Source organism: Meriones unguiculatus (genome assembly GCF_030254825.1).
Source record: "Meriones unguiculatus strain TT.TT164.6M chromosome 13 unlocalized genomic scaffold, Bangor_MerUng_6.1 Chr13_unordered_Scaffold_34, whole genome shotgun sequence".
Lineage (NCBI taxonomy): Eukaryota > Metazoa > Chordata > Mammalia > Rodentia > Muridae > Meriones > Meriones unguiculatus.
The window spans coordinates 8,654,051-8,679,805 of NW_026843646.1; the positions used below are offsets into that span (position 1 = coordinate 8,654,051).

At 38.4% G+C, this 25,755-nt stretch overlaps 1 long non-coding RNA gene and 1 pseudogene across 1 annotated transcript; one reads left to right on the forward strand and one right to left on the reverse strand.

The window, feature by feature from the left end:
• The window catches only part of LOC110543619 (zinc finger protein with KRAB and SCAN domains 7-like), a 262,089-nt pseudogene that overhangs the window by 203,867 nt on the left and 32,467 nt on the right, over window positions 1-25,755 (forward strand).
• LOC132650877 (uncharacterized) lies at window positions 7,730-24,483 on the reverse strand. Its single transcript, XR_009588952.1, has 4 exons — window positions 24,223-24,483; window positions 23,417-23,514; window positions 16,097-16,158; window positions 7,730-9,088 (listed from the first exon to the last, which is right to left on the reverse strand). It is a non-coding gene; the product is annotated as an uncharacterized LOC132650877 (long non-coding RNA).

A 25,755-nucleotide genomic window follows, 5' to 3' on the forward strand; every position in this document is an offset into this window, starting at 1 on the left:
ATCAAGGTTTTTTCATCAATGAAGTTCTGATTCAATGGCCAAGCAAGTTAAAACAGGTCTGAAAATTTTTCAGTATTTAATATGAAGGGAATTATTTGTAAAGAATTATAAAAATTGATTGTGCTATGATTCTTTGAACTTTTAAAATGATTGTGAAATTTAAATTTCTTAGCTCTATTGTGACTATGAGCTTGTGTGTGGGTGTTCATGCACCTGAGCACATGTGCTTCTTAAGTTCCAATCAACTGTGGTTATCTTCTTTAGTTGCTGTCAACTTTATTTTTATCTGTGAAACTCTTACTTTCTGATTGTGCTGAACTCAGTGGACAGAATTACCTAGGTTATCTGTTTTCATTATCATAAAGTTTGGATTACAGGCCTATTTTTCTGTACCAAACTTCTTCCATCCTTTCATCATGATCAAATTCTTGTTTTCCTGCTTATGTGGCATGCATGTTAAATACTAAAATCTCTTTAGTTCTGTTTAATGACATTAAATCGGAAATGAACTAATAGTTCAAAATTACATATTGTATATATACATACACATATAAATATACATACAAATGCACACATAATGTCAGCTAATTCCTTAGCTACAATTAGATAAATTTAATTTGAATGTTTGCATTCATTCATAATGCAGTGAATGAATGATTGAGTGCTCATGGTTATATAGAGGCATGTATGTGTGTTTCTATATGTAAACACATACATGCATACAAAGTTTTGTAAATTTTCACATCTTAATTATAAAGGCTAGCTGATGCTCAAGCATCCTTTCATTCACATAACTCATACTCAAGCATATCAATAATTTTACAAGGATGTGAGCTAGCATAAATAATTAATAAATTATGGATTTGGACACAAGACATTTCTCTAAGCAACGTATATGAGCTGCCCAATATGTGTGTCAGGAACTGAACTCATATTTCAGTTCAAGAGCTATATGCACTCTTAACAGCTGATCCAGTTATCCAGAAACACATTCCTGTTAATATGTACATATTCATTAGACAGAAACCGCCAAACCAAGTCAGAAAAGTTGTCTAAGATAGAAATATTTCCTGTCCTACAAAATTTCTAACATATAACAAACTAAAATTGCATTAGGATTTTAGATATGTGATTAAGAATGCAACTGGTGAAAGTACCATTTGATGATGTCACTAATGTTTGAAAAGAAAGGCATAAAACAACCCCTAGCATTGTGAGTCAAGGGTAAGAGTCACAGTAACAGATTAAAATTGAAAATTGAACTTCCTTTTGCAGCTGAATCAGAGTGCATGAGTGTTACTATAAGATTGGAAATATAAAGGTAGAAACAAGTGTGCTTGGAGGCAAGTATGATTGGATTCTTGTCTTAAAATCCAACTGTTCCAAAAATCGTACAATAAAATGAGTTCTGGATCACTGCCTCACAGAACAGAATATGGTGATGTCCTACACATTTCACACAATAGGCAGTAGTGATTCATAATGTGGTTGCCATAGAGGAATGTTGAACATTTAGTATTGGAAAGTGTGGTAAGTTGAAATCTCCATTCTACATTCCCACATTAAAACCGCAGAGTTCCTCATAAACAAATGCAATTTCCATAGGTTACATGTATTTAGCCCAAACTATTTTAAGCTGATGTTTGATACCATGACCAGTTTTTCTGTGTTGCTTTCAGACTCCACAATCTGTATGTACACAGAGCTGTGGTCCAGGTTTCTGGAAAGTTCTACAAAACCAAAGACCGGTCTTCTGTTTTTCTTGTGGATTTTATCCAGAGCAGCACATTTCTAACCAGACAGGTAGAAAAATAATACTTTTACTCAGACTGCTTGTGAATGGAGATGGAGAAAGTTCAGAAGTGACCTTGGTGTCAGAATGTAGTGCTGTTCCCTATGTCTTTAACACTCATCCCTGAATCCATTATTAATCATTGCTGAAGCCACACAATGTGTGAAGCTTAGAGTGGCAATTCTCATGCTATTGTGTCACATGCACCCTACTTTCAAAAACCTGCCTTTGGGTGCACGGAATGGCCATCTCAGCTCTTGCAGTGTTCCATGCTATGAGCTCTCCATTAATTGTGATATCTCCAGTTGTCCAGGATCGATTTGTATTTCTGTGATTAACAAACCTAATGATTCTTGCCTCAACGTAACTCCAGGAAAACTACATATCTGATTGTTTCTGAATGCACAAGAAAATGAACTGCATTTACAACACAGTTGATATTTTCAGTATCAACAATAAAAAAAAAGCAAGTCTTTGTAAATGAAAACATGGCTGACTTTTTAGGGTTGTGGTCAACTGTGTGATAACATATATAAGTAAAATCATATGGAATGAGCAGGTTGCATTTTTATATACAAACACACACAAAGACAGAATCACATTTAATGAGAAAAGAGCCTATGTATTTGAGAGTGAATAAATATAAGTTGGGTCTGGGAGAAGACTTAGAGAAATGAAAAAGAAGAGGCATAGTGAGGTAATTATATTATTTTTAAAATGAAAATTTTTACAAAAAAATAAAAAGTCAGAAGGAAAATACATTAACATAATGATGAGAATCTACTATTTATTATATTAAACAGGCCAATCCTTAGACAACCATAACACAAACAGAATTTTTTATGTATTATTGCAAATGATCAAATGTTGAAAATTAAATATTCTTTATATTCTAAGATCTAATGCTATAGGTTAAATTCCTTGCCGTGTGATACATGATTTCAATTCCTATGTTATAAAGATATGGAGAGAGCAGAGAGCCTTGCCTTGTCCCTGATTTCAGTGAAATAATGAAGCTTACAAAGGTCATGAATCAAATACCTAATAGAAGTCCTTAATTGGGATTGATTTGAGTTTCTCTCTGTTCAGGTTAATGTTGGCTATAGGGTTGCTGTATATTGACTTTACTATGTTTAGGTATGTGCTTTGTGACCCTGATCTCTCCAAAATTTTATACATGAACAGGCATTGGATTTTTTTGAATCTATGGAAATGATCATGGAATTATTTTCCTTCTGTGTGTTTATGTGGTGGATTAAATTGATGGATTTCTATAGACTGAACCACTCCTGCATGCCTAGGATAAAGCTTATTTGACAGTGGTGGATGATATCTTTTATGTGTTCTTGTATTTGGTTTTCGAGTATTTTACTGAGTTTTTTGTGTCAGTGTTCATGACAGAAATTGGTCTGAAGTTCATGTCTTTCTTGGGTCTTGACTGTGACGTGACTGCATCTTCATCGAATTAATTTGTTAATGTTCCTTCTGTTTCTATTTTGTGGGATAGTTTGAAGAGTATTTATATTTACTCTTCTTTGAAGTCTGGTCGAGTTCTGAGCTGAAACCATCTGGCCCTTGGCTTTTTTGGACAGGGACTTTTGATGACTTCCTCTATTTCCTTGGGGAAGATAGGATGTTTTATTTACCTGATCTTGATTTAACTTTGCTAAGTGGAATCTACCATGAAAATTGTCCATTTTATATAGATATTAAGTTTTTGTAATGTATAGACTTTTGAAGTAAGACCTAATGATTCCTTCGATTTCCACGATTTCTGTCCTTCTATCACCCTTTTCCTTTTTTATTTTGTTCATTTGGATAGTGTCTTTCTACCTTTTAGTTACTTTGGCTAAGAGTTTGTCTCTCTGGTTGATATTCTCAAAGAATCAGCTCTTGGTTTCGATGATTCTTTGAATCATTTCATGTCTAGTATATTGACTTCAGCACTGAATTTGATTATTTCCAGCCCTCTACTCCTCTTGGCCCTGTCTACATCTTGTATTATTCATGGTTTTTCAGTTGCGTTATTAGATTGCTTGTATGAGATGTCTCAAATTCCTATATGAAGGCACGTAGTGCTATGAATTTTCCTCTTAGCACTGCTTTCATTGTGTCCCATAAGTTTGGGCATGTTGTGCCTTAATTTTTATTGAATTCCAGGACATCTTTAATTACTTTTTTATTTCTTCCATGACACCAGTTATTGAGTAGAATTGTTCAGGTTCCATGCGTATGTGTAGGCCTTTTACTCTTTCTGTCATTGTTGAGGTCCAGATTTAGAACATGGTTGTGTAATTGGATCCAAGGGATTATTTAAGTCTTATTGTATGTGTTAAGACTTGCTTTTTGCCTGAATATATGTTCAATTTTGGAGAAAGTTCCTTGATTTGTAGAGAAGAAGACATATTTGTGTCTGGGTGACCATTTTTTAGGACTTCTATTAGGTATTTGATTCATGACCTATATAAGCTTCATTATTTCACTGTTTAGCTTCTGTGACAATGATCTGTCAGTTGGTGAGAGTGAGGTGATGAAGTTTACCATTATTACTGTGTTAGGAATGATATGTGATTGAAGTTTTAATAATGCTTCTTTTACAAATGCAGGTGCCCTTCTATTTGGGGCATAGTTGTTCAAGATATTGTTGTCCTCATTGTGGATTTTTCTATGATGAGGACGAAATATCCTTCACTTCTCTTTTGATTAATTTTGTTTGGAAGACTATTTTATTTTTAAGATGGTACTGCCACTTGCTCCTTGGATCCATTTGATTGGAAAACCTTTTTCTAGCACTTCGCTCTAAGGTAGTGTCTATCTTTGGGGCTGAAGTGTGCTTATTGTATGCAGCAGAATGTCGAATCTGGTTTCCATAACTATTCTGTTAACATGTTTTTTTATTAGATTGCTGATTCCATTGATGGTGATAGATATTAGTCACCATTGAATTTCAGTTCCTTTTATTGTGGTGTTATCGTGGATAGTGTGTTTGTGTGCTTGTTTTCTTTTGATTTTTGTTCTGATATTATCTATATCGTGTGTTTTGTGGGTGTAGTTGTTCTCATTGGGTTGGAGTTTTCCTTTTAGTAGCTTCTCAAGGTCAGGGATAGTGCATAGACATTGTTTTAATTTAGTTTTGTCATGGAATATCTTGTTTCCACATCTGTGTTGATTGTAAGTTTTGCTTACTACAGTAGTCTGCTTTGGCATCTGTGGTCACTTTGCCTCTGCATGACATCCTCCTAGGCCCTTCTGGGTTTCATAGCCACTGTTGGAAAGTTTGGTGTTATTCTTATAGGTCTGCCTTTCTATGTCACTTGATCTTTTTCCTTTGCTGCTTTTGATATTTTTTCTTCATTGTGTAGATTTATTGTTTTGATTATTATATGCCAATAGGATTTTCTTTTCTGGTCTAGTCTATTTGGGTTACTGGAAGCCTCTTGTATGTTAAATGTTATCTCTTTCCTAAGGGTGGAGAAATTTTCTTCTATGATTTTATTAAAAATATATTCTGCACTTTGGAGCCTGGAATCATCTATTTAGTCTATTCCTATTATTGTTAGGTTTCACCTTTTCATGGAGTCCTTGCACTTTTCTAATTTTATGTTTTCTTTGGGAGGTATATCAGTTTCTTCAATTGTAACTTCAATGCCTGAGATTTTCTCCTCCATTTCTTACCTTTTGTGGGTGATGCTTATCTCTTTGGTACTTGATCTCTTCTCTAAATAGTCCATCTCCAGGGCTTTCTCTGTGTTTTTTTATTGATTCAAATTCCATTTCCAAGAATTGAATAATTTTAATAATTTACTTCACCTGTTTAATTGTGGTTTCTTGTCTATGATGGCCTCTCTTTGTTTGCCTTGTATTTCTCTGTATTTCTTCAAGACATTTATTTTTTCCTCTTTATATGCCTCTAATAAGTGCATAAACATAGATGTAATGTCCTTTTCCTGTATTTCAGCTGCATTAGAATATCCATTGCGCTTTGGAGTGGGTTCTGGTGTAGCCAGGATGTCCCAGTTTGTCTTGACTGTGTTTCTAGGCTGGCCTTTAGCCATCTTGTTGTCTGTAGTCTTACCTATTTCTTCCTGGAACCTGCACCAAAGACTGGATCCTCCTGTCTTTGGAGTTTAGAGTAGTGTTCAGGAAGATGTCAAATATGGAGTGACTCAAGAATGGGTGCTGGCAGTTCAGATGCCAGCATCTTGAAGGACAAGGCACAGGGCAGTGTATGGACACATAAATATGTAGGGACAAGTGAAATGAAGGACAGGGGTGTGCATGCACTGGAACTCTGAATTTTGGTGTGCAGGTACTGGCACTCATCATTATCATGGTACAGGTGCAGGTGCCCTAGGTGGCATCTGTGGGATTCCTCAGAATAAAGCTGGGCTGCAGCTTACAGGCCTGCTCCAAACTGTGCTCCCTGTATTCAGATTCCCCTGAGTACTTTGGATCTGGGATCCCTGTAATTCTATTGTTCACCTGGTGTCCACAGGGAGACCAGAAGAACAGTGGCTTAGTGGCTGGGGTGCTCTCCTAGTAATCCTGAAGCTGACCCACACAGAACAAGAGGTTTCTGAATTCTGGCTGTTAGAGCAGAGAGTCCCTGGATATGGAAATCCAAATTCACTAGAGAATGTGAAGGGGCAGGTGGCCCAATATTTGCTACTTCTGGATCAGTGAGATGGCCACAGAGGGCTTGGATCATATCGATTCCATTTCCTAGATGGCCTGTCCATAAGAGGAAGCCACAAAGTTGATGCTCTGGATCTAACCACTTGTCCATACACTGGTCTCAGAGTCTCTGAATCTCTGTCCCTCAGATACAGTGCACACTGGTCTCCACCATCTTAGAGTCTTCTTTCTTTTTTTTTTTTTTGATCTTTCATTCTTCCTTTCTGTTGTGGTGGGAACATTTTGTGACCTTTTGAATTTCTTTATGGGTGTGTTTAGGTCCATTTAGGTTGTTGACTTATTTTTGAATTCATCTTTGAATAATGGTTGCTTGGGCAAAGCTAAAACATCCATCTCATGTACATTTTTTAAGCTTACTGGAATATAGTGTTTTAAAAATATTTCCTTAGATTATTCTCAATTTTGTTGCTTTCTGTAGGAATGTTTTTCTGTAATTCCTTATTTTGTTAATTTGAGTATTCTATTTTTTCCTTAATTTATTTGAGATGTGAGTCTGTCAATTTTCTTTATCTTCAGAAAGAGCCAGCTCTTCCTTTGGTTAATTCTATGTATTGTTTTCTTTATTTCTGTTTCATTCATTTCTATTATAATGTTATTTCTTTTTATTATATTATTAATTAATTTGTGTGTGTACTATCGTAGCATCTGCTCACACCTCTCCTCCCAGACCCTCTCTTTCACCTCACCTCCCAACCCAATGTGCCTCTACTCCCTTTCTTTTCAAAAAAAGAAGTCTCCCATGGATATCAACCAACCTTGGCATATAGAGTTGCAATAAGATTAGGCACAACTTCTGTCATTGAGGCTACACAAGGCAGTCCAATTAGGAGACAAAAGAATCAAAGATAGCTTTGGTCTTGCTGTTAGGTGTCCCCATAAAGACCAAGCTGCACAACTGTTGTATATGTGTAGAGAGCCCAGATCTGCCCTATGCATGCTCTATTGTTGGGAGTTCATTCTCTGTGAGCTTGTGCTAGGAGCCTTTCTGTGGGGCAATCCTGAGCATGGAAAGGAGAGGTCTTTGTCTGCAGGGTGTTACAGAGAGCAGATGAGGAGTCAGCAATGAGAGAGAGACAGAGAGAGAGAGAGGATTCATCAGCTGAAGTGGTCAGAGGAATCTAGCAGCTGACTTCTAAAATTCAGACCTTTCTTTGGCTCTGACTTATTGTTGACAAGGCTCTTCTTGTTTATACAAGTTTCACAGTACAAACACAGATTAATGATTATACAAGTGGTAGAGAATGGGTGTTTGATGTTTTTTAATTATGCAGGGATAAAAGCTCAGTTACAATTTAAGCAGTACACACGGAATATATTTGATTATCATTATTGGCCCTATAACTCTACTTTAAACAATCTAAAGAATGTCTCCTTCAAAGAAAACACATTTAATATGTGAAAGCCTGCTTTCAGGCTCCCATTGTTTGCAGTATGAGTGTAGTCCAGAGAAACAGAAAACACTTTAACTGATCTCTTTATGCATAGCAAATACAAATAAATAGCTCCCTTCACTCTATCTATGGATCACCATCTATGCTACAAAGTAGAAAAGGTTTATTTAAGTCAATTTATCTTATTTACTGAGTTTTATTTGGTCAGGAGTGTGCTCTCTGTGACCTTGTATCTTTAAACTACATTTTCAGGAAGCTCTAAGCCTATAATAAAAGATCTTAAACCTATACATGAATCTCCAGGCCTCTCAGGGTAGTCACATTGCCTCTGTTTACCCTGCACCAATATACTGTTTAGAAATTCATATACCCCAAGAAAACTCCTGAAATAATGGCCTCAGCTCTCTCTCTGCTTAACTCTGCTTAACAATCTCCAGGTCACAAAGATTTTTAAACAGTGGATAGATAAAGTTAAGTTTAGTATTTTCATAAGGCTCAGGTCTCATCACGGCTGGCTGCATTGTCTCCCTCTATGGCCTAGTAAGGCTGCTCCCTGTTAAGGGGAGGTGATCAAAGAGCCAGCCACTGAGTTAATGTCAGAGGCAGTCCCTGGTCCACTTAAAATGCAGCCAGTCCTGATGAGAACTGATAGGCTAGGATCAGAGGGAACAGGAGGAGGACCTCCCTATCAGAAGACTTGGAGAGGGGCATGAGAGGAGATGAGCATGGGAAGATGTGGAGGGAATGAACAAGGGTGCTACAGCTAAGATACAATGTGAAGAAACTATAAGTAATTTAAAATGCCTAATTAAAAAAAAAGACTCAGACATTTTTCTGTAGAAAAAAAAAGAAATTGAATCATAGTGCAGAAATTCCCCAGTAATGCAAAACACAATTATTTCTAATATCAGAGATCAGACCTCTACTCTTGCCTGATGCGTCTAAAACAAAAAGGGGGAACTGTAGAGAGCTGCGGAATGCTATGCCTTAGAGATGGAGCTGGTTTCCGCCTTCCACCTTCCCGATGGTGAGTGCTCTCTGTCACGAACAACTCCACATTTGGCTAAGGCCGAGGATCTGGCTTGCTTCCATGTATGTGGACCTATCTGCATTGCCCCCGTGGCACGCCTGGGTAGGCTACCCAGAGGCTATTTAAGCTGTGGGCTGGCTTTCCCCGGGGTCCGAGGATTGTTCAATGTTCCTGAATAAACTGCATTGAAAAAACAAACAAACAAACAAAAAAAAAACAGAAGTTAGAAATAGAAGAACAATGATTGTAACAATCTGCGCATCTTTGCTGCAATAGCACCAGGCAACTGTACTGGCTTCATGACTCTCAACAATTTCATTGAATATGGCTGTGTCATTCCCCCTTTCTGATTTAACATTTTTGTAGACTTATGGTATTTATGACATGCAGGTCATTTTTCAGTCTTCAGAATATTACTGGAAGAACAAGAGTGAAAGTTAGAACAATTCCCAGGATTATTCTGGAATTAATAATGAAAGACAAAGAGTCCTGTCCTGAGTCAAAGGATGTCAAAGATTATAGAAATTTATTTGCAACTTCCACAGCTGAGATAGGTAATGATTGGTCTGAAATTATAGCTGGAGTTTGTTGATGTTTATTTATCACCAAATCAGAACTGTTCCATAGGTCATGGAGGTGAGACCTAACTTATTCCCATGTTACCTTAGAAAAATTATAGGAGTGGGATAACAAATATCCACTGAAACAGTGAGTAACAAGAAAAATGAGAAGAACCCATGATGATGGTAACAAGGAAGTGTATTTTTATACATTGATATCACCAAAATACACTGTACACATACTTAGAAACTCAAAGTGTAAAAACAGATTTGAAGGCTCACTTGACAGTATTACTTTATCTGAATATGAGTAAAATAGATTTCACTGCCCTTGAGAAACAGTGATAAGCTGCTGAGAAGAAAGCTTATTTTTAATTAAACAAGATAAACAGTAGAAATGAGAATTATAAAGAGTTCGTGTACTTGGTAGTAACAGGAAGAAGAATATACCAGAACACACACATCACTGGAAAGCACTTTAATGAATTAAATGTGCAACAAATAGATATTTATATAAGGTGAAATGTTGATCCAATTTCTCCATACAGATCAGCGGGAGTGCATCCCTTGCCCAAGTCAAGAGTACCCAAACCCAGAGAGAAACTACTGTCTGCCCAAGGCAGTGACATTTCTTTCCTTTGAGGATCCTCTGGGCATCGCGCTGGCATGCATAGCTATGTGCTTATCTGTCAGCACAATTGCAGTTTGGGGAATCTTTCTCAAACACCGAGAATCTGCCATTGTTAAGGCCTCTCAGCTACACCCTGCTCATCTCCATCCTCTTCTGCTTCCTCTGCTCCTTTCTCTTCATTGGCCGCCTGAACACAACCTCCTGCATACTGCAACAAATAACATTTGCACTTGTGTTCACCTTGGCTATTTCCACCATTTTGGCAAAAACTATAACTGTAATTCTGGCCTTTAGGGTCATGAAACCAGGAAGAACAATGAGAAGGTTGTTTGTCTCAGGCGTCTATAATGCTGTCATCCCCATCTGTGTCCTGATCCAATTTATTCTCTCTGGAGTCTGGCTGGGAACCTCACCTCCTTATATTGACACAGATGAACACTCTGTACATGCTCATGTCATCATTTTATGCAACAAGGGCTCAGTTACTGCTTTCTACTGTGTGCTGGCTTACTTAGGGACCCTGGCCTTAGGCAGCTTCACTGTGGCTTTCCTGGTAAGGAACCTGCCTGACACATTCAATGAGGCCAAGTTCCTGACATTCAGCATGCTGGTCTTCCTCAGTGTCTGGGTCATCTTCATCCCTGTCTACCAGAGCACCAAAGGCAAAGCTGTCATGGCTGTGGAGGTCTTCTCCATATTGGCCTCTAGTGCAGGGATGCAAGGGTGCATCTTCTTCCCTAAGTGCTACATTATTCTCTTAAGAGCTGATAAAAACTCTTTGAGATGTATTAAAAATAAAAAATGAACATTTTGATATATTAGTTTTCTTTTTACTAATAAAACCTATTAGTATACTAAAATTAAATTATTTTAAGTAACTTTTAAGTAACTTTTTTAAGTAACTTAAGGTAACTTTTTTAAGTAACTTAAAGTAACTTTTAAGTAACTTTTTTCTTAAATGTATATTTAAACAGAATAAGAGCCCCTCACTTTGTAGAACAATCACAGACATTCTATTTTAGAATAGAAGCTGCTGCTGAAAACACATTTTAGTAAGTTATGCATGTTTTTTATTAATTTTTGGACAATATACATATTCAAAATGTAATTACATGATAGTAATTGAGATAAATAGTACATGAACAAATACTTGTTTTCTTTGTTATTTTGTGGAGTATACAGGGCTTTCGGTGATATCTGAGATTTTTCTATAGACGAGGCATGAAAATCAATTTCTGGAAAGGGGTCCGTGGTGTGTCTTTTTTTTTCCAGAGATGAGGACTGAACCCAGGACCTTGTGCTTGCTAGGCAAGTGCTCTACCACTGAGCTAAATCCCCAAACCCTCTGTGGTGTGTCTTTTAAACAGGTTGAGCCATTCCAGAAATCAAAGTAGAGAATTTTCTAAACAGAAATTATAAATCTGCTGCCTGACTCTGCTCTCTTTTCTTTGACATACGTAAAAATGACTTGACATCCCACTCTACAAGTACTTGCTCAGTCACCTTCATTGCTATTCTGTCCACAATAGATAGGAAATGAAAACTCATAAACATGTTTATCATGATAAATATCATACATATAAATAGATGTAAGTAAAAAAAAATAATTTAGGTAACCCATATCCAGAAGACAAATATATGTCATTCTCTACTCTGGGGCATCTAGCTCCAAATGTTGATTTGTGAGTATTGATCATGGAATAACTATAGAAACAAGAAGGCATGGTGGGTAAGCAATACAATGGCAGATACAATTGATCCGATTGGGATAAACCAAGGGAGGTACTCTAATTATGAAGGAGAATAAATATAAAAGAAGGAAGTGGGTGAAATAATAGTAAATTTTTGAAAGAGTTTTAAGCAATCATACTGTGAATTATCTACATAAAATCCCTATAATACATGTAAGTCCATTCATGAATATAAACATGTTGCAGTCTAGATATTTTCAATAATGCACACAGATAAGTATAGTTCACGACTGACCAAATTTTATGCTACTGCCATCTAACCTGAAAACTACAGTCCATTTCCAGCCTGAAAAGATGTTTTTTTGTTCGGTCTGAAATACCTGAAAATAACATGATACAGGAGGAACTAGGAAAATGAAGAGGAGCCATGCTAACTCCTGAAAGTTTAATTTCCACCAAGTGTCAGATTCTTGGAGCATAACTTTATAGTTATTCTCAAGTGCCTGCTTTTTCAACAATACATAAGACATTGAAGACATGGCATGCATGCTGTGGGTGCTCGTGTTTCCCTTAACATTCACCATAGTCCACCTAAAGAGGAATATACACACCAATCCAGCCATAAACTTTTCACTCTCCAATGGTAACTTGCCTACAAGATTTGCTGGTGTGCTTGTGGAACAAATTTCATGGAAGTGACCAATTAATATTTGGTTAGTGTTTCAGGAGGCCCACTCCATGAAAAGGAACCTTGATCCAACATGGCTTGGGTGGCCAGGAGCCTGCATCTACACAGGCCAGGGACATCAGAGAAATGTGCTAAAGGAGCACAGCCATAATCACAGATCGATGCCTTACTCAGCCATCATAGAATACTTCTTCCTGCAGCAGATAGGAACAAATACAGAGACCCACATCCAGTTGATTCTCAGACAGTGAGAGGCCTTGGACCATTCCACTCTAAATGAGATGTCTCCAGGAATTTCCTCCCCTAAGGGCTCAAGGAACTCTGTGCAGAGTGTAAACACCAAAGAGCATGAAGGACAGGAGGGTAACAAGGCCTTGTAAACACAGCAGGACCAACACACATATGAATGCACCCTGACCCACAAGCTAGCTTTCTATCACATTCTCCTGTTGTGGCTACCTTGCCATGCCACAGGGGAAGAGGATGCACTGAGTCCTGATGCAACTTGATATGGTGGGCATAAGGTAGGGGTGATCCCCTTCTCTGAAGAGCCAGGTGAGGGATCATAGGGGAAACAGGGAGAGTAGGACCAGGAGGAGAGGAGGGAGGAGTCTATGACAGGGATGTAAAATGCATCAATAAAAATTTAAAAAATAAAATAATAATAAACGATGGGGCTGGAGAGACGTCACAGAGCTTAAGAGTGCAGGCTTCTCTTCCAAAGAGCTGGAGTTCGATTTCCAGCACCCTCGTGGTGGCTCACAACCATCTATAGTGAGATCTGGCTCTTTTTTTCTGGTATGCAGACAGAATACTCTACAAATAATAAATTTTCAAAGAAAATAAGAAATGTACCATGGATCATCAATAAAGTTCCCTTCCCTCCAAATAGAACACTCACTACCTCTTTAAATAATAATAATAATAATAATAATAATAAATTTTAAAGTTAGTTTTCTTCAAGGGGCCACAAACCAGACCAACTGGTTAGCCCCATGAGCAGCAACAGATGGCAAGAGAAATAACTCAAGGGCATATTTGTGAGTTGTCAAGGCTACAATATATATTCAGTTCTTTTGTATGCATATGGCTTCTGGTTTCATGCTTTCATGGTATTTCTGTGTGAGCGAATATCTGTATCTCTGCACCCACGTTTCCCTCATGAATTTTCTTTGTTCTTTTTATTAATAACATTAGACACCTCAGCGGTATTATTGATTTCTGGAAGATTGGAGCCTGACAATTTCCTCCTTATGAAATATGAAAGTGTGTGCCTGTGACATAAATCCACCTCCCCAAACTAATAATCTGGTCTGCCATTTAGGGTTTTCTGGTCATGGGTTTGATGCATCTCTGTGCTTCTTTGCTATCACTGCTGTGGTTTTGGGTCAATTTGTGAAGTATTAAGCTTGTCCTGGCCATTGTCAAGGGCAATCCCAGAATTCTAAGCCATCTCTTGATTGTCTACTGCTACTGCTTCCTCTACTATTTATTCTTCATTGGCCACCACAGCACAGTCATCTGTGTCACCCAGCAAGCCTCTCTGAGGCTCTGTTCATGAGTTAATTGGGGTGTATATGTTTGAGAGAGAGAGAGAAAGAAAGGGAGACAGAGAGACAGAGACAGACAGACAGAGACAGAGAGAGAATATTGCTATATGTGTGTGTGTGGACATTGCTATAATTCAGAAACACTGACATGTTTGCTGGTATCAGTCGCCTGTCTGTCCTCATTTGTGCTTGGATTCGACTTGTTCTCTGTGGAGTTTGGTGGGAAGGTCTCTCCCATGTTGACAGATTTGCACACCCTGAACCTGACTGCTCACCACATTATGGGAATGAGCACTTCCACAGAGGAGTGGTGTCAATAGAATCTGACTGGCTGAGCAGAACTGAAGTGATGTGGAGATGTTTGTGTGTCCAGAGTCTAATAACAATTTGTCTTGGGCCATCTTTAGTACCTATTAGTCATTCCCTGCTAGCCTCTTTGTTGGACCTAGTGTACTAGGACTAAGAATACCTTTAAGATCATGGTAACTAGAACACAAGCCTCTGCCAAGCCTGATGTTAAGAATTTCACCTGATGGCACTGGAGGCCCATAGCTGAGTTCTCTATGCTTTCCCATAACCCTTTATTCTAAGGTCTAACTAAAGAGCATTTATGGCTGTTCTGAAAGTATAAATCTTTCATGGGACTGCCTCTGTTGTGCCCAGTTTGTGAGACCACAAAAGATCACCAGGAGTCAAGCTGTTGCAGAACACACGAGGATCTTTTTATTACAAGCTATAGCTTTGGCCCCCACCCTCAGTGACTCAGCAGTTGAGAGTAGAGTACCTCGTGCTTAGGGTAAGTGGACTTGACTCCTTTCTTTTAGTGAGTGCCAACTCTCCTAGTCAAAACAGGGCTGGTCTCAGGAAGGCAGACACATACACAGAAATTATAAATCATTTTAAAGATTATAAAAAAAAGCCAGGTATGGCATCACACACCTGTGACCATCAGTGGGGCAAGCAGAGGCAGGTGTCAGTTTCAAATCATCCAGGTTTGCAAAGTGAGTCCAGGACACACAAGGTCACACAGAGAAACCCTGTCTCCAAAAACAAGGGTTTGCACCCCTGCCAGCTCTTCACACTCACATGTCTGGACATGTCCTAAGTTACATAGTATGACTTCAACCGAGCTATAAGAACATCCTGCCAAGCATGGTGGCATACTTTTAATCCCAGCACTGGAGAGGAAAAGGCAGGAGGATATCTTTGACTTTGAGGCCAGCCTGGCCTTCACAGCAAGTCCAAGACAGCCAGGGCTACACAGAAAAACCCTGTCTAAAGAAGTCAATAATAATAATAATAATAATAATAATAATAATAATAATAAACCAAACATCAGAGCCACACCTGCTGGCAGTTTGCAGGGTTCCTTTCACAAGGAAGGCTCACAGTAGTTTATAGAAAAAAATAGTGGATGGAAGAAAGATTTAAATCTTCATTTTATTTCAATTTTTAAATCTCCATTACAAGAAATTCTTAATGGGTTGAAAATGAAAGAAGTCAAAGATGGCAGGAGAAACTACAGAAGACCCATGGCAAGGGCTAGGGGGAGACACAGGGTTCTATTTTTATTTTGTATAGAGAACATTTAAGATCCTTCTACTGAAGATGAATTGTGTGAAACACTTGAGGAAATGTTCTGCACGTCAAGGTCATATCATCACGGTGCTTCTCAGTTGCACATTGCTTCAAAGTGTGCTTTTCTAGTTGTGATTGCACATTTACTTTTTAAAAGACACATGTGTGTGTGTGTGTGTATGTGTGTGTGTCCATGGATGATAGAAGAGGATAGTGGATCCCTTAAAGTTGGAATTACAGTTGATTCGGGGTTGCCTGACATCGATACATTTTAATATCTTATTAAATGTGTGAGATACATTAAACATACCAAGTTTGGAATTCTTAAAAGGTGATAATCCTCGCAAACAGATAAATGAACCATCTGCTTCAGTATTCTCATTTTAGCGGCCCAAGCTTTGAACCCCAGCATTCAGAAGGCTGACACAGGAGGATCACAAGTCCAAGGCTGGCCTCCCCACCTCCCCATGAAAAGGTGCAATTTACTCACCCATCCAGTTAGCTCAGCTAAGGCAGCATACAGCCTCCCAGTGGTCATGAGTAAGAAACATCCTGAAAACACAATGATAAATTTCATTCACCACATGGTGACATAAACTGTTGAGATATACTCGACAGTATTCAAACTTATGTGTGACCATAGTAAAGAATCATTAAGACATTTGTTAATAATCTTTTCATTTTCTTCCTTGAAAAACAATGCCTCATTCTACAGATGTTCATAACACATTCATTTATATTTTAGAAAATTTAAGTAACATGAAGTAAAGAAAAGTGGGACCAGGGCTAGAGAGGTAGCTCAGATGTTAAGAGCATTGGCTGTTCTTGTAAAGGTCCTAAGTTTAATTCCCAGTAACCACATGGTGGCTCACAACCATCTATAGTAAGATCTCATGCCCTCGTATGGCTTGCAGTGGTACATGCAGGCAGAACACTGTAAAATAAATGAATAAATAAACCAATAAATCAATAAATTAGAAGAAAGAAGGAAAGAAAAGATCACGAACAAATTAATACCTTAAATTCCTTCTTAATGTTCTTGGATGAGGCTGAAGTGGTGGCTCCGAGGTTAAGGGCACTACTCGCTATCCTTCCAAAGGTTATGAGTTCAATTTCCAGCAACCACATGGTATCTCACAACCATCTATACTGAGATCTAATGTGCAGGCAGAATGTTGTATAAATAATAAATAATTCTTTAAAAAGTTTTGGAAACATGATCCCCCTACCTCTGCCTCCTGAGTGCTTACCCTGCAGGTTTGTTCCCCACACCTAGCTTTATCAGGCCACAGAGGAAGACAATGCAGCCAATCCTGATGAGTCCTTATAGACTAGGATCAAAGGGAATGGGAGGAGGATCTCCTTTATCAGTGGATTGGGGGAGGGGTACTGGTAGGGGAAGAGGGAGGGACGGTAGGATTGGGAGGGAAGGTGGGAGGGAGAGAACTACAAGGGGGATATAAAGTGAATAAACTGTAATTAATAAAAATAAAAAATAAAAAACATGTAGCCTTGTAAGATAAATGTTACTTAACAGACATAAAGAGGGGGAGACAAGTAAACAGATCAACTGTGCTTACCCCACCTCAGAGAAATTGTATGAACAGTTCCTAAATATAAAAACAGTAGGCAAGCTGGGTGTATTTTATCATGCCTTTAATTCCAACAACCCTCAGGAGGCAGAGGCAGGTATATCTCATAGAGCTGGATGGTAGCCTGGTCTATGCAATGAGTTCCAGAACAGTCAGGGGCACAGAATACTCTCCAAAAATTAATCAAACAAACAATAGATAGAAAGAACTGACAGCTCTTTGCTCAAGTTTCTACACAGAGCTATTCATTCCCTGTAGTTATGTACATATCTTCTAGAAACTTGAAGTGCCTCACTTTAAATTGTAACATTGATATGATCTTCCTAAAATGAAATCTATATTTAAACAGTTACAAATAACAGATGAAAGCATCATCAATGTAAATGTTGATCAAAAATAGGCAACATAGGGCATGAGATTTGGCTCAGCAGTGAAGCAGTCTTGCTGGTCTTGCAAATAACAAGTCCTGATTGCCAGTACTTACATAAATTTGGAAATCAGGGACCATAGGGAACTGGAATGAGTGGCAACAAAGCCACGCAGAATCCTGGGAATCAAACACCAGAGACAAGACTAAAAGGGGCAGATCTAACTTTATTATCCATTGTAACAGCCTGTAAATGACTGAAAGCCCAATCAGAACCTCCTATGCCATCCTCAAGTACCAGGAACAATCAACGCAGTTGGTTCAACTATGAGGAAAAATGGGAGTTGAGTGGAGAGGCAAGGTCATGTTAGGAGACAGATTGGGAAAGAATCTTCACCAACCCTTTATATGACAGAGGGCTAATATCCAGTATATATAAATAACTAAATAAGCTGAAAAGCAGCAAACCAAGTAATCCAATTAAAAAATGGGGAACAGAGCTAAACAGAGAATTCTCTGTAGAGGAATATCAAATGGCAGAGAAACACTTAAAGAAATGTTCAACGTCATTAGCCATTAGGAAAATGCAAATCAAAATGACCCTGAGATTTCATCTTACACCCATCAGAATGGCAAAGATGAAAAACTAAAGTGACAACACATGCTGGAGAGGTTGTGGAGAAAGGGGAACCCTTCTCCACTGCTCGTGGGAATGTAAACTTGTACAACCACTCTGGAAATCAATCTGGCACTTTCTCAGACAACTAGGAATAGCGATTCCTCAAGATCCAGCTATACCACTCCTGGGCATATAGCCAAAAGAGGTTCAAGTACACAAAAAGGACATTTGCTCAACCATGTTTGTAGCAGCTTTATTTGTAATAGCCAAAAGCTGAAAACAGCCCAGATGCCCCTCAACTGAAGAATGGATGCAGAAATTGTGGTATTGCTACACAATGGAGTATTACTGTGCAATGAAAAATAAGGAAATCATGAAATTTGCAGGTAAATGGTGGGACTTGGAAAGGATCATCCTGAATGAGCTGTCCCAGAAGTAGAAAGATACACCTGGTATATATTCACTCGTATATACTTATAACATAGGATAAACCTACTAAAATCTGTACATCTAAAGAAACTAATTAAGAGAGAGGGTCCTGACTAAAATGCCCAATCCCCATCCTGAAAGGCAAAGAGGATGGACGTCAGAAGAAGAAAACATGAAACAACCTAGAAACCTGCCACAGGGGGCCTCTGAAAGGCTCTGCCCTGCAGACTATCAAAGCAGATGCTGAGACTTATAGCCAACTGTTGGGAAGAGTGCATGGAATCTTATGTAAGAAGTGGGAAATAGTAAGACCTGGAGAGGACAGGAACCCCACAAGGAGAGCAACAGAACCAGAAAATTTGAACACAGGGGTCTCCCCAGAGACTTATACTCCAAGTACCAGGCATGGAGATAACCTAGAACCCCTGCACAGATGTAGCCCAGGGCAGTTTAGTGTCCACGTGGGTTACATAGTAATGTGAAGAGGGACTGCCTCTGACATAATCTGATTGGCCTGCACTTTGATCACCTCCCCCTGAGGGGGAAGCATCCTTACCAGGCCACAGAAGTTGACAATGCAGCCACTCCTGATGTGATCTGATAGACTAAGATCAGAAGGAAGGAGAGGAGGACCTCCCCTATCAGTGGACTTGGGGAGGGGTATGGGTGAAGAAGGAGGGAGGGTGGGACTGGGAGGGGAGGAGGGAGGGACTTATGGGAGGATACAAAGTGAATAAAGTGTAATTAATTAAATAAAATTTATTTAAAAAAATTCAGGCTTGGCATGAACACTCACTTTCTGTGTTTTTACCCATTCTGATTGAATAACATTCTCATGGGATCTTTAGGAAGATGCGCTGCTATTCAGATGAATTAATTCCTGATTATCTAATTCCTGATTTGATTCAAACAAATTTAGAAGTTAACTTGCTTAGAACTTCTAAAACAATTTTACATTTTTATGGCTGCAATAAATACTTCTGTGGTTCTCCATAAGCCTCACTAAGAGAAGGGCTTGAGATAGATTGTGGCTTCAGATAATCTCAGTCTAGGAATAGCTCCATTCACTCTTGTATACAGTTAAAATATAGGCAAGTTTACTCTTCCAAAAATGCAAATTATAATGGGGCAACCAAGAAATGACTAAATTAAATACAAAACTTGACGTCAATATATACAAATTGTTTCACTGTAATTCCTTATGCCTTGTCAGCTTATGGCATAAAATACTGTCAGTCTAAATTCACTTTGTATCTTGGAATGAAAGACAGATAATATTTTGGTCCCGATCTCACTACAAACTAAGAGATAGCTGGAGAATGTGTAGCCAGGTCAGTCCTAATTGAGCAGACATATATCTTCTTGTAATCTCTTGGATCCTGTTAACCTTCAACCCTTGTCAACCTTTGTCATTCTGAACTCGCATGAACTATAATGGATACACAAATACAAAATGTTTAGTTTTAATGAAAATACATGTAACCTGTTACATTTTTTAATTCCTTTTTATCTGTAATCAATTACCTTTTTGACTATGAATTTACTCCTTTGTCTCAGAAATAAAAAAGCTAAGACCAGACCATAAGCAGGACTGAAGCCCACTGGAAGTTACTTCATCCATGAGTTGTAATTATGTAAATATGTGTATTGATGTGTTTGCATGAAATATGTCTGTTTTTGTACACGTTACATGAGTGCATGTCAGTTGCTGCCTGTAAGGTGCTCCTTTTGCATCATCCATGGAATATGTGCATAAATATGTACAGGTTTACATATCTGATCATTTGTCTATGTGATTGTATGTGGGAACCAGCCATAACAGGTGGGCAAGGAAGCTGTTCTCCCAAAGGCAGCCTGAATTTGCTGCAGTTTATGCAGAGGGAATGCTAGCTAAAACCAACATGATCATCATCATCATATGTAAGCTTATGGGAATTTGTTTGAAAAATTTGTTTCAGTGAGTGTGTATGCCTGAGACCTCTTTTCTCTCCATTTCTCATTCATTCACAGAGGGCAATGGGACCCTAAATGTCTACCAGCCCTGGGAACCGTCCTCAGAAAGAGGACAGAGGATGGCCAGTCAGCTCATAGTGGCCTGAAGAAAGTGTCTGAGTAAACAAGCCTGGAGAACTTTGTCAGTCTAATTAAGACCACCTGTTATTAAGTAATAACAACATTAGGAAAAGAGTAATTTTGGTGGGAGAGCAAAAAGCCTTAAGTGGCTCAAATGGTAAAGCACCAGGCTCTAAGTAAGGAGACTGGGGGTTAATACCTAAATAAAACTACTTTTGACTTCCTCATCAAGATGCTCAAACTAAGTTTAGGTATACAGAAAGATACAAATATTAGTCTCTGACCCTGAATTCATGTGCCACAGTCTTTTCACCCTCAGTATTCACTTCTGGATATTAAAATTTATGAATTATTTTGAGTCTATAGTTTCATCACAAAATTTCTTCCTTCCTTTTTTTCTCCCTCCAGGCCTTCCCACATACCCCTCCCCCACACACACATACTCACCTTCAAATCAAAGGTTACTTCATGTGTGATATATACATGTATTTTGAAATATAAACTGCTTATTTTTTACAATGCTAACTATAAGTATGTTTTCAAGGATGAACAACATTTCTTTTTATAAGAAAACTAAATGTTCTAAATGATTGTATTTAAATTATAGTTAAATAGACAAATGAACGTAACCAATGATAATCAATTTTAAAAAACTAAGGAAACACCGAAAATAATGGGAATTTATAAACATCTTTCAGTAAAACCTCAGTAGTAAGAGACCCAATCCTACAACAAAGTGTCAAAGATTGTTAGACAAAATATTTAGACAAAACAATTAGAATTTTTGCTGCATTCAAAGAAGTTTAATACATCAATGACAGTGAATTTATTTGTTGTTTTTATTATTTTTTAATTTTTTTTCAATTACAATGTTATTTTAAGCATAATGTACTTTCATCATTACCCCCCTCATTCCTCCTTTGAAACACTCTCATACACTCCTCATTTTTCTTTCGCAAAGTTGTGGTGTCATTTTTCATTGTTATTACACAGACACACACACAAACAAACACAGTTTTTGAGCAAAGCATTAGAAACAATAACAAAGAAAAAAATCAGGCTGGAAAATGCTTGCTTAAAAACTACCCCACCCTCAAGAATAACTGCCAGCACTCACAATTCCTAAATGAATCCTCAGAGGCAGAACTAAGCCCAGAAATTTATACACTGAAACCCCACAATATGTCCTCCAGCATATCAAGCCACTTAAAATCTCCAGCCCCTAGTACTACAGCACAGACTCTCCACTTCTTCTCTCAAAAGACTAGCACATCAGTGTTCTGACTGTGAGAAAAATCCTGCTCCTGGAAATGCCTGCCTTCTCTCTATTAATTCCATGTCAACTGCATCAATTTTGATATAACAGACAATACAGCATGCATTGAGGAAAACATAGGTTCATATTTTAACTCTTCATTCAACTAAACATTCAAATGTAAAATATAAATTGGTAGACTTCTACATGTATAAAATCTAACAAGATTAAATCAAGATGAAGTAGATTATTTAAACAGAAACATAACAACCAAAATAGAAAAAGTAATCTTTCAATTAAAAAAAATAAAAGAAAGCAAGCATAGGTTTAGATTCAGCATGGATTCTACAAAAGTCTCAAAGAACTCACTGCAATACTCCTTAAAGGATTCCACAGAAGGGAAAAGGAAGAAACACTTCTATATTTTGTTAAGACACCAGTATTATCTTGATAACAAAAAGTCAACTTCTGAAAATTAATAACTCAACCTAATACTGTGATAACTAATTAATAACTCATGTTATTAAAGAACTTCTGTATAGGTATACAGTTATCTGAACAAGAGACATACTAACTTACTGAACATATTATGACTAGAAGCCATGATTATAGTCTATGTCAATATCTTTGTCAAATATTACTTATTCCCATAACACTAACTTACATAGTACACTAAAGATTCAGAGTTCATCTTGCATTTACCTATCATTGACTGAATGAAGAGATCTTGAAGAGACTTGCTCAACAATATTCTTGATGATACCCTATTTGAAGGTGATCTCCAAGGCTTGTTAAGTGTAAATGAGTCCTAAGTTTATATATTGTTTGTTGAAAACCCTCACATTACATTTATCACCAATACATTGAGATATGTCCCAGGCTCAAGAGCATTTTCTGTATTCTAAAATTTCATAATGGAAGCAGTTTTGGTTTTACCGTCATCTTACTTTACTAATACTAAATAATACTATATACTAAATTAAAAATTGAAAGCAAATTACTTTTCAGTTACTGTTGACTCTAGGACAGGGTATTTATTGTCCACAAAGGGATCTTCTTATGGTCTTGTATCATAAATATAGATTGGAATTTTGGTGAAATGGCTACTTTGGATATGATCCCCTTGTTTATATCTTATGGTGTTGGACATATTCCATGAATTATAAAAAAAAAATGTTACTGAACTTGCTATATTTTTGCAATGATTACACTTACAACTTACAGAATTTTATCTCACAATGGGAAAACACTTTTTGAAATATATTCAAATTTAATGTCTTCAAATTCGTGCTTGAAATCTCAAAATCATGTAAGATGACTATAGACATATATGCATATATTGTAATAGTTCCCTTTTCCATTTTAACTTATACTTTTAATTATAAGATGAAAATGTTTTATTGGCTTGACCACAGTAAATAACTTACCAATAATGTAAGATCCGGGTGCTTCCCTTGCTTCTGAGTGAGGCTTACCTGGCATGGTAGAAGTCCACCCTTGATTTTGTCTTGTTTAGATCCCATTTCAGGTTTCTTCAACAGCATTTTACAGACGGTATATGCCACTGCATACACTACATTTCAGATAGAATAGCTGGGCTCAGAATTAGTCATTACAGCAATTTCTTCTGGATTAGTCTTCATAGAAATATGTGCTAGGTATGGCTTACAATTTCTACACAGCAAAGCAGGATGCGAGGAATTAAAATTGTCAATTCAGAATTTATGGAAGTAAGAATCTCCTGAGTACTGGGTTGGTATAGGTGCCTTGAGAAAAATGCTTTAAGCAAGGGATGGTTCTTATCTTTGAATATGAGAAGCTTTCTCTGAAAAAGTTCATCAACTCATTCTTATTTATAGACTCTAAATATAATGTGCTGCGTTGCCATAGACTCTAAATATAAGGTGTGTTCCACACCTTCCTTCTAGTTGAAAATATTTTATTTGCCATGCAGAAAAACATCATTTATTTATACAATTAGAGACTATGTGCACATCTGCCTGTGTCTGGTTTGAGTTCAGCAAATCAACACCAAATAATACCCAAGTTTCAAATAGATGGGAGTTTTTCTGAAAAAAAAAAAAAAAAAACCCGACAGATTGATTGATGTTCCTTCCTTCCTCCTCCACCTCCTCCTTTTTCTGTTTGCCCATGTGTGTATGCCTTGAGGTCAATATTGGTGGCAGGATCCTTATGTACTGTGTCCCCAGCACCCTAACCACTAAGTACAGTACAACTTACCTGTTCAGCGCCTAACCCCCTAAGCGTAATTTATACTGACCTGTCTGCTCGAGCATCTGTCGGCCAGCAGAGGGCGCCCAGTACAAGGTCGTGCACAATCTCAGTCATGGGAAGGGTTAACCCATTTCCCCAGGATGCACGCAGTTGGAGTGGGAGAGGAGGCCTATGCCTCTCTCTTCCTGCCATCCCCCTGCCTGTGGTCGGCCCCACGCACGAGCTGCTGGGCAGGCATACGAGCAGTGGACGGGGAAACGCCCGCAACCTCCCCTCGGATGCGGAATTCTGGCGAAGAGCTTGAATAGGAAGGATGCTGACCTGGAAAAACCCGCAAAGGTACTGGCGCACCTATTGCGGAAGTCCCACCCCTTCCGGCTTTGATTCCGAATCTGCCCTGCAGAGAGCAGAGACTTCAGGACTTGGAGCCTCTGAGGCTCCCCTCCCCCACCTCCCTTTCCACTTCCCGCCATCTCCCTGGCCTCGGACATGGGTATGTAAACACAAAGCTTCTAGTCACAGACCGATCATTATCGTTGGTTTTCCACTTGGGAGTGCTTGCTGGTCAGTGAAGTAACAACAGTCCCAAGATGCACTGCGGCAGAGGCCCACCTGCCTGGGAACTACATACATGGCTTCGGAGCAAGGACTTCTGGGATTGCATCTGAGAACTACAAAAATGGCGTCCGGTCCGCGAGATGCCTACCGGGATATCTTGCAGTCAAGCATTGGCCTCTCTCCTTTTCTCCCGCATACACCGTTGCCAGGGTACCGCCTACAAATCCCAGAACACCCCGCGTGCTGTACCCACCTGCACATGTTGGCGTTCCTGGGCTTAACTCTCGGGTGGTTAGGCCAGTAGCCTGGCAGTAGGCCCAGTAAGCCTCTTCACCTTGCTCATGGCCACTGTGGCACAACGTCAACATCTTCCTCAGAGCCCACACAGCCTTTCCCCTGGTCGGGGTGTATGGAAATCTCCCTGCCACTCCATACTGACCCTGGCATCACTATTGGTCCGAAGCTTTGTGATGTCACCGCCCCGCCCCCTGTGCCAGAAGTTAACACACTTGGCTGCTGTTTTTGCTTCTGCTGCTCCTGCTACTACAGTAAAAAAGGTCGAGTCCCTGGTAGCTGGAGCAGGAGTCCCTGGGTCTCCTTTAATTACGTCATAGGGAGTCAGACACAGATAATATTTCTCTTTAAAATATTAAAATAAAAATTTTAATATTTAAATATTAAAATATTTTAATATTAAAAGATGTATGAGGCGGCACACGCCTTTTGTCCCAGCATTCTTAACAGGCAGTGGGAGGAGCATCTCTTTGAGTTTTATTCCCCCCCAAAATTTCACAATCTGATGAATTGTATCATTTTGTTTGACTGTGATTAATACAATTTTAATTGCATAATGAACAGTGGTTAAAGCAGTGTCTACTCTTCCAGATTGACCTAGGTGCAATCCCTAACACCTACCACTATCTGTGAATCAAGATCCAAGGTATATCACACCCTCACACACACAGGAAGGCTAAGAGTTATTTTTCTAAAACTATAAAATAAAATTTCTTAGTCATGAGAA